This window comes from Diceros bicornis, chromosome 35 (genome assembly GCF_020826845.1).
Source record: "Diceros bicornis minor isolate mBicDic1 chromosome 35, mDicBic1.mat.cur, whole genome shotgun sequence".
Lineage (NCBI taxonomy): Eukaryota > Metazoa > Chordata > Mammalia > Perissodactyla > Rhinocerotidae > Diceros > Diceros bicornis.
In genome coordinates, this window is record NC_080774.1 from 27,763,789 (window position 1) to 27,780,896 (window position 17,108).

Genomic DNA, 17,108 nt, shown 5'->3' on the forward strand with positions numbered 1-17,108 from the left:
TCCATCTTGTTCTATGTCCTGAGAACTTGGCTTTTTGACGAGTGAGAAGATTGTCCTTGGTTTCCACCATCTGGAAGGTGCATTTACCAGAGTGCACCTTGGTGGCCAGTCAAATAGACTGGGGCTTTGAGCACTCTCTGTCTGGCTGTGCCAAGCTCTTAGGGGATTTTCTCATAAATGGTCTCGTCCATAAAGGCCTTTGTTGTCTCAACATTCCTTGCTTGTTAGTACTGGAAAAATCCTATTCCTGTAGTGTTTCCTGGTGTCACAGATTAGTTGGTCTTTGAATGGATGCATCCCTCACTCTCATGAGAGACCAGAGACATTGTTTTCACTACTCCATCCTTACCGTCTGTGCAACAAATCTCTTTACTCTCTCTGGCTATTTTGGAGAGTGAACTTTTTGGATCGTGGGGGCTACATAATCTGTGTCCTCCCCAGGAACACCTCTTGTGTCCACGGTAAAGATGTGTTCTAAGCCTGAAAATTTACCTCCACATCTTTCCTTAAAAAGGCTTATTGGATTGAGTCACTATTGGAATAAATATACAAATGGAAATCTTCTTAATCAATGACCACATGATGGATCTTTTGAATTGGGAACTTCTATATTTGAAAACTATTTTAGAGAGCTCTCATCACAAGCAGCTGCCTTATTGGTATTTGTGGGAAGATTAAATTGAAAAGAAAACCTCCAAAAATATAATGGCTAACCTCAGGGAATCTCTTAATAAAATGAAAGACCAGGAGTGAGACTTATAATAAAGATTAAAAAGTAAATATAGTCCAGGACCAGATGGCTTCTTTGGAGAATTCTACTACACATTCAAAGAAGATTTAATACATATCCTTCTCACATTATTCTGAAAAGTTGAAGAAGATGGGACACTTTCTAACTCATTCTATGAGGCTAACATTACGCTGATACCAAAACCAGACAAGGACAACACAAAAAAGGAAAATTACAGGCTAATATCAGTGATGAACACAGATGCAAAAATCCTCAACAAAATATTAGCAAATCAAATAAAGCAATACATTAAAGGGATAATATACCATGATCAAGTGGGATTTATTCCAGGGTTGCAAGGATGATTCAATATCCATGAATTAATCAGTGTGGTACACTACATTAACAAAATTAGGAATAAAAATCACATGATCACCTCAAGAGATGCAGAGAAAGCATTTGACAAGATCCAACATCTATTTAGAATAAAAACTCTCAATAAAATGGGTATAGAAGGAAAGTATGTCAACATAATAAAGGCCATATATGACAAACCCACAGCTAAGATCATACTTAATGGTGAAAAACTGAAAGCCATCCCTCTGAGAACAGGAACAAGGCAACAGTGCCCACTCTCACCACTCTTATTCAACATAATACTGGAGATTTTGGCCAGAGCAATTAGGCAAGAAAAGGAAATAAAAGGTATCCAAATTGGAAAGGAAGAAGTAAAACTCTCACTTTTTCTGGATGACATGATTCTTTATATATAAAACCATGAAGATTACACCAGAAAACTATTAGAAATAATCAACAACTACAGCAAAGTTGCAGGGTACAAAATCAACATACAAAAATCAGTTGCATTTCTATACACATAACAAAATAGCAGAAAGAGAAGTCAAGAATGCAAACCCATTTACAATTGCAATGAAAAGAATAAAATAGCTAGGAATAAATTTAACCAAGGAGGTGAAAGACCTTTAAACTGAAAACTATAAGACATTATTGAAAGAAATCAAAGAAGACATAAAGAAATGGAAAGATATTCCATGCTCATGGAGTGGAAGAATAAACATAGTTAAAATGTCCATATTACCTAAAGTAATCTACAGATTCAATGCAATCTAAATCAGAATCCCAATGGCATTCTTCACGGAAATAGAACAAAGAATCCTAAAATTTGTAAGGAACAACAAAAGACCTAAATAGCCAAAGCAATCCAGAGAAAACGTATAAAGCTGGAAGTATCACACTCCCGGATTTCAAAATGTACTAAAAAGCTATAGTAATCAAAACAGCATGGTACGGGCACAAAAACAGACACACAGATCAATGGGACAGAATTGAAATCCCAGAAATAAAATCACATCTATGGGCAGTTGAGCTTCGACAAAGGAGCCAAGATCATAAAATGGAGAAAGGAAAGTCTCTTCAATAAATGGTGTTGGGAAAACTGGGCAGCCAGGCACAAAAGAATGAAAGTAGACCAGTATCTTACACCATACACAAAAATTAACTCAAAACAGATTAAAAACTTGAGTGTAAGACCTGAAACCATGAAACTCCTAGAAGAAAATACAGGCAATGTACTCTTTGACATCAGTCTTAACAGTATCTTTTCGAATACCACGTCCTCTCAGGCAAGGGACACAAAAGAAAAAATAAACAAATGGGACTTCATCTGACTAAAGAGCTTCTGCAAGGCAAAGGAAACTATGAACAAAATGAAAAGACAACCCACCAACTTGGAGAAAATATTTGCAAATCGTTTATCCTGCCAGGATAATGGGGTGAATATCCAAAATATACAAAGAACTCTGAAGACTCAACAACAATAGAAGCAAACAACCTGATTAAAAGATGAGCAGAGGATATGAATAGACATTTTTCCAAAGAAGATATACAGGTGGCCAACAGGCACATGAAAAGATGTTCAATGTCACTAGTTATTAGGGAAACGCAAATCAAAACTACAATGAGATATCAGCTTACACTCGTCAGAATGGTTATAATTAACAAGACAAAAAATAAGAAATGTTGGAAAGGGTGTGAAGAAAAGGGAACCTTCATACACTGCTGCTGGTAATGCAAACTGGTGCAGCCACTATGGAAAATAGTATGGAGATTTCTCAAAAAATTAAAAATAGAAATACCATACAATCCAGCTACTCCACTATTGAATATTTATCCAAAGAACATGAAACCAACAATTCAAAGAGATCTATGCATTATTCACAATAGCCAAGATGTGGAAGCAACCCAAATGACCATCAATGGATGAATGGATAAAGAAGGTGTCGTATATATACACTATGGAATACTAGTCAGCCATAAAAAGAGACAAAAGTGTGCCATTTGTGACAATATGGATGGAACTTGAGGATATTATGCTAAGTGAAAAAAGCCAGAGAAAGACAAACGCCATATGATTTCACCAATATGTGGAAGATAAACACATGGATAAGGAGAATAGATTAGTGGTTACCAGAGGGGAAGGTGGTTAGGGGAGGGCAAAAGGAGTAAAGGGGTACATATGTATGGTGATGGATAAAATCTAGACTATTGGTGATGAGTACGATGCAGTTTACACAGAAACTGATATATAATAATGTACACCTGAAATTACACATTATAAACCAATATGATCTCAATAAAATAATTAAATAAAATGTATATATATATATCCAGAATCTGATCTATTCTTACCACCTCCACCGCCACCACCACCATCTTCTCTCTCATCTGCATCACTGCACCGGCTTCCTAGCAAGTCTCCCTGCTCCCTCCTCTCACCCCTACATTATTGATTCTCTGTGCAGTGGCCAGAGGGAATTTACTGAGAACATTTACCAGCCGGGTGGCCCTGGGCAGGTTATTTCACTCCTCTGAACTTCAGTCTCTGCATCTACACAAGAGAGAAAATAATAGTACTTGCCTCATGAGACCGTTGTGAAGATGAAATGAAATAATAAGAGGACCTGGCATATAGCGGGGGGGGGGGGGCAATTATAATGAAAATTCCCCTCTCCTCCCTCCTATACTCCCCTATATCCCCAACTCCCTGTCCCTGACTCCCCAGAAGATCTGTTGGATCTCTGGGCCCCTGGTTTCAACTCCCCATCTCAAGACTTAACTCCTCAGGCAGTTCCTTCAGATCCTAAAACTCTGACTTCCCCAGCAGCACTCAGCTGCCCATTTTCACTTCCCTCTCTTTAGCAGACTTACAGGGAGCACTCAGGCCTGCCCTCCAAGCCAGGGGCATACAGGTCACTTGTGTAAATGCTGAAAGTCAGAAAGTGATTCAGTAGAAGCAGCCAGGAGAGGCAGGAAGGCTGGCTGTGCTGTCCCTCCTAAGTCCACCTACTTCCCAGGGCTCTGTCATCAGGATCTGCCAGCTTCAGGCATTCCTCCACAGTGTCCACTGTGGATGTGTCCTGGACCTCCACTGCAGAGAATTCATGACCCCTGGACAGCAGGTGATCTATTAAATTATAAAACTCTCCTGCCTCCATTGTCAGAAGATGCCACTAAATTTAGAGAGGAATTAGAAAGATTAGTGGCTATTCATAACCCCACCCACAGAGATCTTGACTGGCTGCTAAGGGGCGATCTTCCAGCCTGGGATTACACTGTAGTTATCAGACAGGCCAGAGGGCCCCCTGTAGGAAACCCCTCTAGTAGAGGAAATAGATGGCCAGACCCTCTCTCAGGCCCTCCTGCAAATAACTAGGAAGTGGCTCTGCTAGAGGCTAATATTCAAGGTTTAATAGGTGAGATTTTAGAGGCGTTTCCTCCTAAAGTTATGACAAGAGATTCTCACATATTGAGGTATACAGGGTAACTATTCGGGTTCAAAACTGATTTGGCTTGAACTAAAATGGCTGACTTATGGCCTATCAAGCATACATTGTACATATGCTTAACCGTTAAAGAATACACTCTCATAAGATAAGAATACATGCTTCCCCTCCTATGCCCTATTGGTAACGCCCTATTGGTAACACCTGGATTAGTCCTTTTCCTGACATCAGGGCCACGTTGACCTGCTAATTTGCATCTGGATACCTCTTTGAAATTTTGATGAAAATGTATCCTGGGTCTGTTTCATGTATGTTCTCTGTTCTAAAAAGATATAAGACTATATTGAAAACCATGCTTCTCCGGAACACTTTCTAATGTCTTCCCAGGTTATAATCCTCACTCTGGCTCAAGTGAACTCATCTTATTTCTCTTATCTATAGAATGGTTACTGGTTATTTTGCATCGACATTGCATTGGTCAAAAATTAAATGATGCACTCAGAATGATGGGGAACATCCAAAAGCCTTTGCTGAACGCTTCACACAAACTTTTTTCAAAGGCACGCTGCATTAAATCCGGAAGCCCCAGAGAACAGGAACCTCCTAATTTCTGCTTTAGTAGGAAATGGTCTTCCTGATATAAAAAACAGATTCAAAATAATGTAGTTGGTGGGTCAGGGCAAACACTAGGTATAATAATGGAGACTGCTACACAATTCTTTGAAAATAGTCAGCAGGAAAGGAAAAAAGAATTAAAAGCAACTCTTCAGGTTTTACAACTTGAATAATTAGAGAAGCAAAAACATAGCCCTGCAAGTTAATTAAAGCCCACTCAGAGGCCTCCCTATTTGTCTCCAGACAATGGCAGGTTTTGAAAGAAACCAGGGCATCAGAAAAGAGATTGTCCTGCTCTGAAGAGAAGGGAAAGATGAAAACATACCCCTCCCTTGGCCCCAGCACTCCCAGAAGGCTTGGTTTTCTCCTCTTGAGGGGCATTTTCCCCTTAAATGATGGTGATGCTGGCCCTGATATCAGTTCCCCTACATTGAACACAGCATATATGGGGTTAAAAACCAAAAAGCACTCATTCGCCTTCCCTGCTTCTCTAAGGTACATTCACATGTCAATCTTGGTTGTTTTAGCCTTTGTGTCCCTGAATTCCACAAGGCAAGTGGAGATAATAAATTGTTACACACTGAAGTTCTGGCTAATTACCAGTTCTTGAGGTTTGTTACAGGGAGACTGATATCCTGAAATTACCAAGAAGCTAAAGCTCCCAAATTCTTGTTCCTGGTGCCAAATCCACCATTCATCATGGAGACAGCCAAATGGAGGACACCTGCAGCTTCCCTTATCTCAGCCAAATGCAGGCTGATGGGAGGACAATGAACTGCAAAGCCACAGCTCCCCCTCCCCTATCTAAACCTTGTAAACTTTGTAATCGTTAATTGGCTGCAGTTTCCTTCCACTCCCCAGGGCCCAATTTCAGGTGGCCCAGGAAGATTGAACAATGGAGCCCTAAACCTCCTGCCATAGATAGAGATAACAGCTGGTCTGCTGCCAGAAGGTCTGAGACCCCCCCACAATATTCTAATCACAGTCATGAAGAATACATTCTTTCCCACAGGCTTTCCTTTAAAAACCCCAACGCCTAATGCCTCAGGAGGATTGTGGGTCTTGGGGCATGAGCCCACCGCAGCCCCATTTTGCTGGCAAAATTAAACCATTTTTCTTTTTCTCGATCCCCTCTCATTGTGTTCATTGATTCGGCTACAGTGACAGGGTCCCGGGTTTTTCCAACTACAATTGGGCCAGCTTATCCTCAGTCTCACCCCTGAGTTTACCATTAAACTTAAAACAGAGGATATGGAACTGGATTTCTTAATTGACAGTGGTGTGATATTCTATACTATCCCTTCAGAGGATTTATCTCTACTCATCACCTCTGATTCTACTCAAGCTCTTGGAGTTTCTAGGCAACCTGTTTCATGGCCCATATCTCAGCCCACTCCTATATCTTTAGGCCCCTTAACACTCTTCCTGCCTGTCTAGTCTCCCACAGTTCACCAGCAAACCATTTTGGCAGAGGTTTGTTATGTAAATTTAAAGCCACTAGAAATTGTAATGAGAAAGATGTTTTTATCTCCCTGCCCTCAGATCAAACACCAAGTCTCCTACTTTCCTTGCTGGAAACTCATCATGCTTTAAATTCTTCTGAAGATGAGGAGTCTTTAAAAGATGTCCCAATTTGTCTTTGGGCTACACATGCAAATGAGGTAGGATTGTTAGTGCAGAACCCATGGGCTTGGAAAAAGAATGAACCTTGCCCACCAGTAGACCAATAACCACTCTCCAGAGATGCAGAGCAAGGAATTGAATGTATAACAGACTCCTCTTCTGCAACAGGGTGCACTAGTTTTTACTTCCTCACCATGTAATTCTCTAACCTTGCCAGTGAGAAAAGAAGGCATGTGTGACTCAGAGGGGAACCAAATCTATTGATTTCTACGAGACCTCAGGCCATAAAGTCTTTTGTATCCCTCAGCATCCATGGTCCCTGATCCAGCCTTCATCCTGAACTCAGTTCCTGCAGGTGCAGCCTGGGTGACAGGAGTTGACACTTCCTCAGCTTTCTTTTCAATCCCTTTGCACCCTGACTTACAAGTTCTTTTTGTATTTACCTTTAAAGGGAGGCAATTCACATGGACTCACCTATCTCAGGGATATTATGAGTCCTCCTCAATATTTTTCCAAATCCTTACAGCCGACTTGGATTCTGTAGTCTTTACTCAAGGTTCCACTCCTGTTCAATATGAGGATGACCTTCTACTCTGTGATCAAACTCAACAAGGAGCCCTTACAGACTCCTTTGTTCTCCTGAAGGCACGAGCTGCACGAGGCCATAAACCCTCCAGATCTATACTTCAGCGGGTGCAAATGACTGCTACCTACTCAGGACATGAGCTGTCAAAAGACATTCGAAAGCTGACCCAAACACCTTGAGTTCATTTTGTCCATCCCACTCCCAAAAATGAAAACAACAGCTGTGTAAATTTCTAGGGGCAGCTGGTTACTGCCCCAGTGGATTCCTAATTCTGCAGCCCTTGCTAAATCTCTGTATGTTCTTCTCCCAGATATCACCCCAAAGCCTATTTCCTGGCCTTCAGAGGCATTAAACTCCTTTGAAGCCTTAAAATTAGCTTTGGCCAAACCCCCGGGTCATGGCTTACCTAATTTTGACAAACCTTTTCATCTACACTGCCATGAAAATAATGGAATTGCTGCAGGCATTCTAGGACAGTCTTTACCTCTCATATATGTCCTATAGCATATTTCCCATGCCAACTAGACCCTGTGGCATCAGGTATGTCCCCATGCTTATGTGCAGCGGCCACACCTGCCACCCTGACTGACAAAGTCAGTACTCTAACGTTAGGCTCTCCCATTCATCTCTATGTGCCCCATGCTCTGTCCGCTATTTTGTAGGTTCACAGGGCACCACAGCTCTCTACAGGGTGACAGACCACCTATGATCAGGCTCTTTTAACTAACCCTTCCATCATCTTACATCCTTGTAACACTTTGAATCAGCTACTTTATGACCTCTCCCTGCTGAGGGAGAGCCCCACTCCATCCCACTGTTTGCCCTGAAACTACAGAAATGGTCTCAAAGCCATGAGGGGGTCTGTCAGACATCCATTTAGACACTCCAGACTGACTTCTGTGTTGTGAAGGCTCCTGTGAGTGGAATTTCCGGGGAATCATAATAACTGGTTATGCCATACTATCCCAACATGAGATTCTTGAAGCTTGTTCTTTGTCCACTGTAAGATCAGCCCAAGCTGCTGGACTCATAGCTCTTTCTAGAGCCTGCACACGAGCAAAGGGAAACTGCCACTCTTTACACTGACTCCAGATACGCTTTTGGAGTCTGCCATGCTGTTGGCACAATTTGGAAATCTTTTGGATTCTTGACTTCTGCGGGAACTCCTGTTGGTAATGGACACTAATTCTTGCCCCATTAAAACCTATTCACCTCCCTTCTCAAATTTCCACATCTCCATGCCTTAATCCCTGACTGATATTATTAATTATGAGGCAAATGTGCCAGAATTGGAAAAAGACAATTGGATACAAAAGGGCACAAAACAGTGATCAGGTAGATTAGACACTGGATCAAAAGGACTTCCTGTATCTCCTTTTCCTTTGGCTTTTGGCTTGCACTTATCTCCCCCTAAATGGAACATATGTACAGACAAGGGAAAGTTAAGGAACTTAAAGACAATTGGTTTTGCCCTGGCAGTCACAAAATTTCTGACCCAATTATTTCCCAGTGCACTACTTGCCAATCTCACCGAGTTTCTGGGAGAAATCAGTGTACCCCAGGAAGTCCCCCCAGTCCCCCCCTGCACTTTGTGGCACTCCAAATGGACTTTATAGACCTGCCCCCAGCTTTAGGTTATTCTCACTGCTTGGTTATTGTCTGCATGGTTGGTGGATGGACTGAATGCTATCCAATTAGACGTGCTGATGCCACAACAGTGGTAAAGAAATTAATAACTGAAGTTATTCCTCATTTTGGCATTCCCTTATGGATCAAATCAAGGAGCTCATTTTACAGCAGATAAACCACTTGCTTTCAGAAACTCTGGGTTACTCATTAAAATTTCATAGCCTGTATCGCCCTCTATCATCAGGGCAAGTGGAATGTAAAAATCTAGACATCAAAAGGACTTTAGGATGGGGCCGGCCCGTGGCTTAGCAGTTGAGTGCACGCACTCCGCTGCTGGCAGCCCAAGTTCGGATCCCGGGAGCGCACCGACACACTGCTTGTCTGGCCGTGCTGGGACAGCGTCCCACGTATAGATGCAAGAGGGATGTGCAACTATGACGTACATCTACTGGGGCTTTGGGGAGAAAAACGAGAAGGATTGGCAATAGATGTTGGCTCAGGGCTGGTCTTCCTCACAAAAAAAAAAAAAAAAGGACTTTAGGAAAGGTCTGTCAAGAAACTGAACTTAAGTGGCCAGAAGCTCTGTCCTTGGCCCTTATAAAGATCCAGAATACTCCAAATAGGAGACATGGATTGACTCCTTTTGAAATAGTTTTTGGATGCCTGATGCCTACTGACCTCTCTATACCTTCCATTCCTGGATTAAGTGAATATTATGGGAACTTAAGTGAACAATTTGATGCTATGACTAGCTATAGAGAAAAATTAACTAGTCTACTTGAAGCACATGGTAAACAGGGGAGAGAGGCATGGCCCCCACCTTCTGACAAGCTTTGCCATCACTTTGGACCAGGAGATTGGGTGTACATCCAGGTCTTTAGAAGAAAAAATGCACTGTCACCTCACTGAGAAAAACGTTATAAAGTCCTAATGACCACCTACACTGCCATCAAAATAAAGGAAAAGTCTCTGTGGATCCATGCAAGCCACGCCAAAATAGACCCAGAACATCACTCTCAAGACTCCTGGGAGACAGTCCCCACAGGTGACCTTAAACTAAGGATTTCCAGGGCCAATTCCCAGATCAGAGAATCAGCCAGACTCATGAAGTAAATAGATTTTCCCAAGATCATGGATCAAGAAATCTTGTTTTCACCTATTTTCCACCTTGATTTTAAAACTCCCTAAATACACACACACACACACACACACACACACACACACCATCAACAACAACCCTTTTCCTGTTAAGGAATATATATATATTCCTCTTAATCATTTATTAGAAAGCTGACTGGAGAGTGCTGGTCTCTGTCTGTCCTATCTCCCCTCTCTAAGTTTCCACTATGGGCTTTTTTCCAATCTGTGTCTTGCTCTTACTAACTTTCTCTTTCTCAATGGGTCGAGCACAAACCAAACACCCCCTATGCCAGTTTACCAAACCCTGGCCACACTAACCAGTCAATCTGACTGTTGGTTATGTCAACAGCTAGAGGGCACAAAAGAACCTGAACTTGTCTCTGTTCCTGCTGTTGTGAACACCTGGTGGACTAAGTACAGAAGATTGGTGAACGACAGGGTATGGTATCCACAACAAGGAAAACATCACTCTGGCTCTTCTTGTGGTGAGTCACTTGGGCCCAGAAAACCTCTAGAGAAGCTCAAGGACTGTCCCTTGCCCAGATAAAGACAATAGGTGAAAATTGTTCCCTTAGCATTGAAAGTAAACATGACCCTGGACATTTTTTGGGTGACGATCCAGGAAAATAGTGCAACCAAACTCTGTGGTTTGATTCCACAGGTGGATCTTCAAACCTCTCAGTGAAATTTTAAGTGACTCTAACACTACTCTCTTTGGCACAAGCATTTTCAAATCACCAAATGTTCTGGATGTCTTATGAGCCACCCTTGTACAACTTGGAGTATTGCAGTTGCCAGCATGGTTAAGCTGCCCCAAACCACAAACTATATATGGGTGGATCCAAATTCTGGACTCACTTGGTCAGGTGACTGGACCAGGCTTTACAGCTGCCAAAGTCAGACTGCAGGCCTCCTGTACCAGCTATTCAACTTCTGCTCTTTGAGATTGACAGGAGTGCGTGGAAAATGGAGAAGTTTAGGCACGAACAGTACCAGTGACAAATGGAACAATCCAGACCTTGGGAACTACAGGTTCCGTGCTAACTTTGTCTGTAAACCACACTGGTCTTTTTATTTTATGTGGCAACAAAGTATAGAAAGGGTTCCCACCTAATTGGTCAGGACAATGTGGACTTGGATACCTGGAAACTTCTGTCACCAGATACTCCACCCTAAACACCAGCCACATGGCAAACTTGGGTTCCTTTCTTCATAAGATTGTGCCACATAAATGACACAGTTGAGAAATCGTAGAGAATCCACTTGCATATCACAACTCCAAGTTCTTTTCAGCATCAAGAGCCTTATTCTGCACCTTTGGAAATTAACGAGTTGGAAAAGGCGATCTTAAATCTCTCCATGGTGATGGAACAAGAGTTGAACACCACTCTGGTGGATCAGAATTGGCCACCCCAAAATGTGTCTGTTTGACTTGATTATTTTTAAAGACAAAAGACTCTGAAAGAAATTTTCACTTCCCCCCTAACTGCCTAAAAGAATTTAAGATAGAAGGCATGTCCCCAGGACAAGCCATCACCATACATAACTCTGGGAACAATAGACTGGGAGGATCCTTGCTAAGCCCACTTTTATCAAAGTTCTCTTTCTCTCCTTCTCTCATCATATTGTCTATAGATAGCCCAATAAATATCTGTTATGAAATATTTTCTTTTCCATCTCTAAGTAAATTCCCCTCCTCTCCTTTGAAGTTCCAAACCACTACCCCCAACATCCTCCTTTGTCTTGAGCTGAAGATGGTATTTAAGGTGGTGGCCTCTGCCATTTTGGTGAGTTACACAGTTTTGCTGGGTTTCTTCCATGTATACGTGTTACTAAACTTTGATTTTCTCCTGTTATTCTATCTCATGTCACTTTAATTCTTAGACCAGCCAGAAAGACCTAGAGGGTAGGGCAATAGTTCTTCCTCCCCTACACCACCATGCAAACCTTGAAAATACTCCAGTCAAAGGTGAACAGCTTAGCCTCTGTGGTCCTCAAAAGTCAATGTGCTCTGGACACACTGACTGCCCAGCAAGGAGGAGCTTGTGCAGTCATCAGTGAAAAATGCTGCTTTTATGTGAACCAAACAGGGCAAGTAGTATCTAACTTACATCTATTAAAAGAGAAAATTAATATTTTCCATCAGATGAATGAAGCTCACCCATTTCATTGGACTGACTTATTCCCAGGACTGGGGAACTGGTTTAATGGGGTGTGAGGAGATGTGCTCTGATCCTTTCCTTTCTGCTTATTCATCCTCATTCAAATCTATCTTCTTTTCTCCCTTTGTAGATTTCTGACCACTCAGCTACTAACTCGTTTTCTCTCTCCACAGTCACCAGGTCAGCTTTTAAAATGTGAAACAATAGGGAACTTTCAACAGAGTGAACTGATGGGTTCAGGACAGGCTGCCCCAAGATGTGCCACTCTGGTACAAGGATTATTTTGAGCTGAAGATAATCAAGGCTCAGAGGACTAGAAGAACATTTGACCTTCTCCCAACCTGGCTAAAAGAATTTAAGATAGAAAGACCTGTTCCAGGAAGGAAATTTTATCATAGATAATTCTAGGTGTGGTCGGCAGGAAGGCATCTAGCAAGGTCCATTTTATCAAAGGATCTCTTTCAGGTTCCACTGTCTATAGATGGAACAATGCAAACATTTATTTACCAGATATGAACTGTTTTCATCTTCCTGTAAATTACCTTCTCCCCTTTTGAAGTCTCAGACCTCTGTCTTCCTCTTCTTAGTCCAGAAGGACATAAATACCTCATTTTGCCTGACTGTCTTTGGAATTCTTCATGCTTATGTGAATTCACCACGTACACATATTAAACTCTGTTTCATTTTCTCCTGCTAACCTGTCTTATGTCATTTTTAATTATTTGGCCAGCCATGAAAACTGGAAGGGGAAAAGGGGGTTATCCTCCCTCTTCACCTACACCTTCCATTTGTAAAAAATGCAATATCTGCAAAGCACAATAAAATGAGATAGGCCTGTAAAACATGTTGTGACTTTGTTAAATTAACATTTGTTAAGTAGAGCCCTGGGGGTATTGGATGGTGAGCCTCTCTTCAACAAAAGACCACAAAGGAACTGAAATAGAGAAGTCTGTTACTCACAGGTCCTGGAGAAGGTCCACAGCACACCTTGAGGGGCCACACTGAGAGGTTCATGCAAAGAGCAGGGCAGGACCTGGGGCATATTCCTTCATTGGGGTCCATAGCCAGAGTGCTTTGCTGATCCCGGGCTAAGTCTGGATTGGTCAATTCAAAGCAAGGAGAGGTTGTGGCAAGCTGTGCAGGGGTCTCATCTAAGGGGCGCCCAACAGGAAGGCCCTGGGAGGCTGGGAGAATGCTTCTCACAAGGGAAGTTGCAGGAGTCATATCAGGAACTTACATTTACTTGCAACACTGTTACCTGGCCCACCAACCTTGTAAGACATTAACCACAACCCTGCTCAGAACAAACCTAATATGATCTTTAGCTTACAGGAAACCACAGAGAGAGGAAAGAGAAGATGGCTGAGACACATGGTCAAAACCAGCTAAAACAAGTTGAAGGCAACATGACAGTCTGACTTCATCTGACATAGACCCTGCAGCTCATTATATGCTCATTGTAATACATCATCATGCTACATGACACACCTACCCACAGATGACAGAAAATTCCAGACCAGATAAGGGAAGAAAAGGGGTGTGCCCCATTCTCCAGAAAAGCCTGCTCAGTTCCCCATATTGCTATGCATATTCCTCCTCTTCATTACCCTGACCCCTTATAACACCTGCTCAATCCCCCCAGAGCTGAGAAGTTGTTCTGTGAACTTTGTCAATCCTTTTCCATTCTTTGGTCATCGAATAAAGCTTGTGCTACTGAACACTCAGTTTCAGTTGTATCAACTCTGCCATATGGAACAGTAAAGAACCCTCTGAGGAAGAGCTGGGGATTGTGGGTTGGAGTCCCACCCATGGACTCTTCTTCAGGTGCCCTCTGACTGTGGGTTCAAGTCCCACCAGAGGGAGGCATAACTGGTAACAGAATTGGAATCCGATTGTGGGTTTGAGTCCCACCGGAGTGAAACTGGTAACAACTCTGCCAGTGGTTATCCAGGGCGTGAGCTTTCAAGAGGGTCTAGATTCACTTCAAGGCCCCTGCAGGGTGCTTGGCCACACAAGATGGATTTCGAGGCAGCAACACTATGGAGTAGTTGAGCTAAACTCTCAACAAACTCTTAGAAGAAAATGTAAGAGTAAATCTTCATGACCCTTGGATGGTGGATTAGCCAATGGTTTCTTTCTTTCTTTAGTTTTTAGGTCCTTCTGGCTGGCCTAAGAATTAAATTGACATGAGACAGAATAACAGGAGAAAATCAAACAAAGCTTTATAACATCTATACATGGGAGAAACCCAGGAAAACAGAAACTCGCCAGAACGGCTGAGGTCACCTCCTTAAACACCATCTTTAGCTAAAGACTAAGGCAGTCGTTGGGACTGGGGGGAGTCAGTCATGGGAGACTACTAGAAAAAGAACAGTGGGGGGCCGGCCCGGTGGCACAAGCGGTTAAGTGCGTGCGTTCCGCTGCAGCGGCACGGGGTTCGCCTGTTCGGATCCTGGGCGCGCACCGACGTGCTGCTTGGCAAGGCGTGCTGTGGCGGCATCCCATATAAAGTGGAGGAAGATGGGCATGGATGTTAGCCCAGGGCCAGTCTTCCTCACCAAAAAAAACAAAAGAGGAGGATTGGCAGATGTTAGCACAGGGCTGATCTCCTTACAAAAAAAAAAAAAGAAAGAAAGAAAAAGAACAGTGAACAAGAGTAAAGTTATTCTGCAGATTTAAGTTCTTGCTTTCTGCACTGATAAGCATTTCTAGAGAAAAGATCTTCCCTCCTCTTCCTGGTACAGAGAGGGAGACATCTTTACAAACAGAGATTTCCCTTACTAATGTAAATATCTCCTACTAAGGGTAACTTCTACTTGGTTTTCAGAGCTTCTTCCTGGTCTGCAGTTTTTAAAAGTAACCAGCCCAAAATAATCCTCACGCCAAAGAGGCACATTTTAGGGTGGCCAATTCTGATCCCCCACAACACCAAAAGTTCAAGCAACCTAAGAATAACATAGATAAATTGGACTTTATCAAAATTAAAAACTTGTGTGCTTCAAGGGATACCATTAAGAAAATGAAAAGAGAATAATCCACAGAATGGGAGAAAATATTTGCAAGCCATATATCTGACAAGGGGATTGTATCCAGAATACATAAAGTACTCTTACAACTCAACAATAAAACGATAAATAACCCAAGTTAAAAATGGGCAAAGGATGTGAACAGACATTTCTCCAAAGATATACAAATGTCCAATAAGCACATGGAAAAATTCTTGACGTCATTAGTCATTAGGGAAATGCAAATCAAAACCACAGTGCGATACACCCACTAGGATGGCTACAGTGAAAAAGTCCGAGAAGAGCAAGTGTTCAAGATGAAGTGGAGTGACTAGAACTCTCTCACACTGCTGGTGGGAATGTAAGATGGTGCAGCTGTTTTGGAAAATCATTGAGCAATTCCTTAAAATGTTAACATGAAGTTACTGTATGATCCAGCCATTCCATCCCTAGGTATACACCCAAGACATTAAAACACGTGTCCACACAAACACTTGTACATGGATTTTCATAGCAGCATTACTCATAATAGCCCAAAAGTAGAAGCAATCCAAATGTCCATAAACTCATGATGGAGAAATAAAATGTGAAATATCCATACAGTGGAATATTAAATATCCATAAGAACAAAGTGGTGATACAACATGGAGGAATCTTGAGAACACTATGCTAAGCAAAAGAAGCCAGGTACAAAAGATCACATATTGTATGATTTCACTGATACGAAATGTCCAGAATAGGCAAATCCACAGAGACAGAGAGTAGATTACTGGTTGCCAGGGAATGGGGGGAGAGAGGAATGGGAAGTGACTGCAAATGGGTACAGCTTTTCTTTTTGGGGTGATGAAAATGTTCTGAAGTTAGATAGTGGTGATGGTTGCACAATTCTGTGGATATACTACAACCACCTGAAGTGTACATTTTCAGTTGGTAAGTATTATGACATGTGAATAAAGTTGTTATCAAAATAAAAGATAAAGCACCAAACTGTTTCCAAGAGAGAACTCCAGGGGCAGGAAGGGCTGAGTGCCCGACAGAGATGCAGCCTGGTGAACAGAGGGACAGAGTAAGAAGTCAGGAGACCAGTGTTTCCCCCGAGCTGGCCCCTTGTGCATTACCTGACTGAGGCTGTGAATGTGAAACAAAACAGAGTCACTTGTGTCTAAGGGCTTTAAAATGGAGCTGGGAAGCCATGAAGGAAATGGGTCTCATGCACGTCCTCATCCAGCAGGACATGAACTGTTGAACTGAGTAACACTGCAGGAAACCTGCAGCTCCTCACAGTGAGGGACTGTTGCCTCCCTCTAGCTGGCCTCAGCAATCAATTATTGTTAGCCAAGATTAGCTTTCTGCCCCTAAACCAAATTAACATTCTTTGTAATGCAAACCTCCCTTCTGTGCCTTTAAAAACCCCTTTTGCTCCTTAGCGGACACTCTGTGTTTCTACCTGAATCTGTGCTCCCTGAATTGCAATTCTCTGATCCACAAATAAATGCCTCTCTGCCTGTCATTTTGGCTCTCTATTTTTAGGTTAACATACATGGTGTCAGAAAGCAGGACCTGAAGTGATCTCACCTTCAAGGACCTGCCTCCCCTGGAACCAGGTATGGTAGCCACACGAGCCACGTGGGGCTCACTTTTTCCATAGATCACAGACTCTTCCAATTGTGGGTCCTCTCAGGTTCTGACCTCCCTCCATTTGGTCGAGGTCAGTGCCTTTTTCTGGGGCCAGGGGGTGACCATCCAGGAGATGATCCTCAGATCCTCAGTCTAGTGTGGAGGCCATTGCCACAGGAGAGGACTCCTTCAGCAGGG

General features: G+C 42.5%; 1 pseudogene; it reads right to left on the reverse strand.

Moving 5' to 3' along the window:
• Nucleotides 1-13,348, reverse strand: part of LOC131398606 (cationic amino acid transporter 4-like) — a 33,407-nt pseudogene extending 20,059 nt beyond the window's left edge.
• Between the last annotated feature and the right edge of the window lie 3,760 nt (nucleotides 13,349-17,108).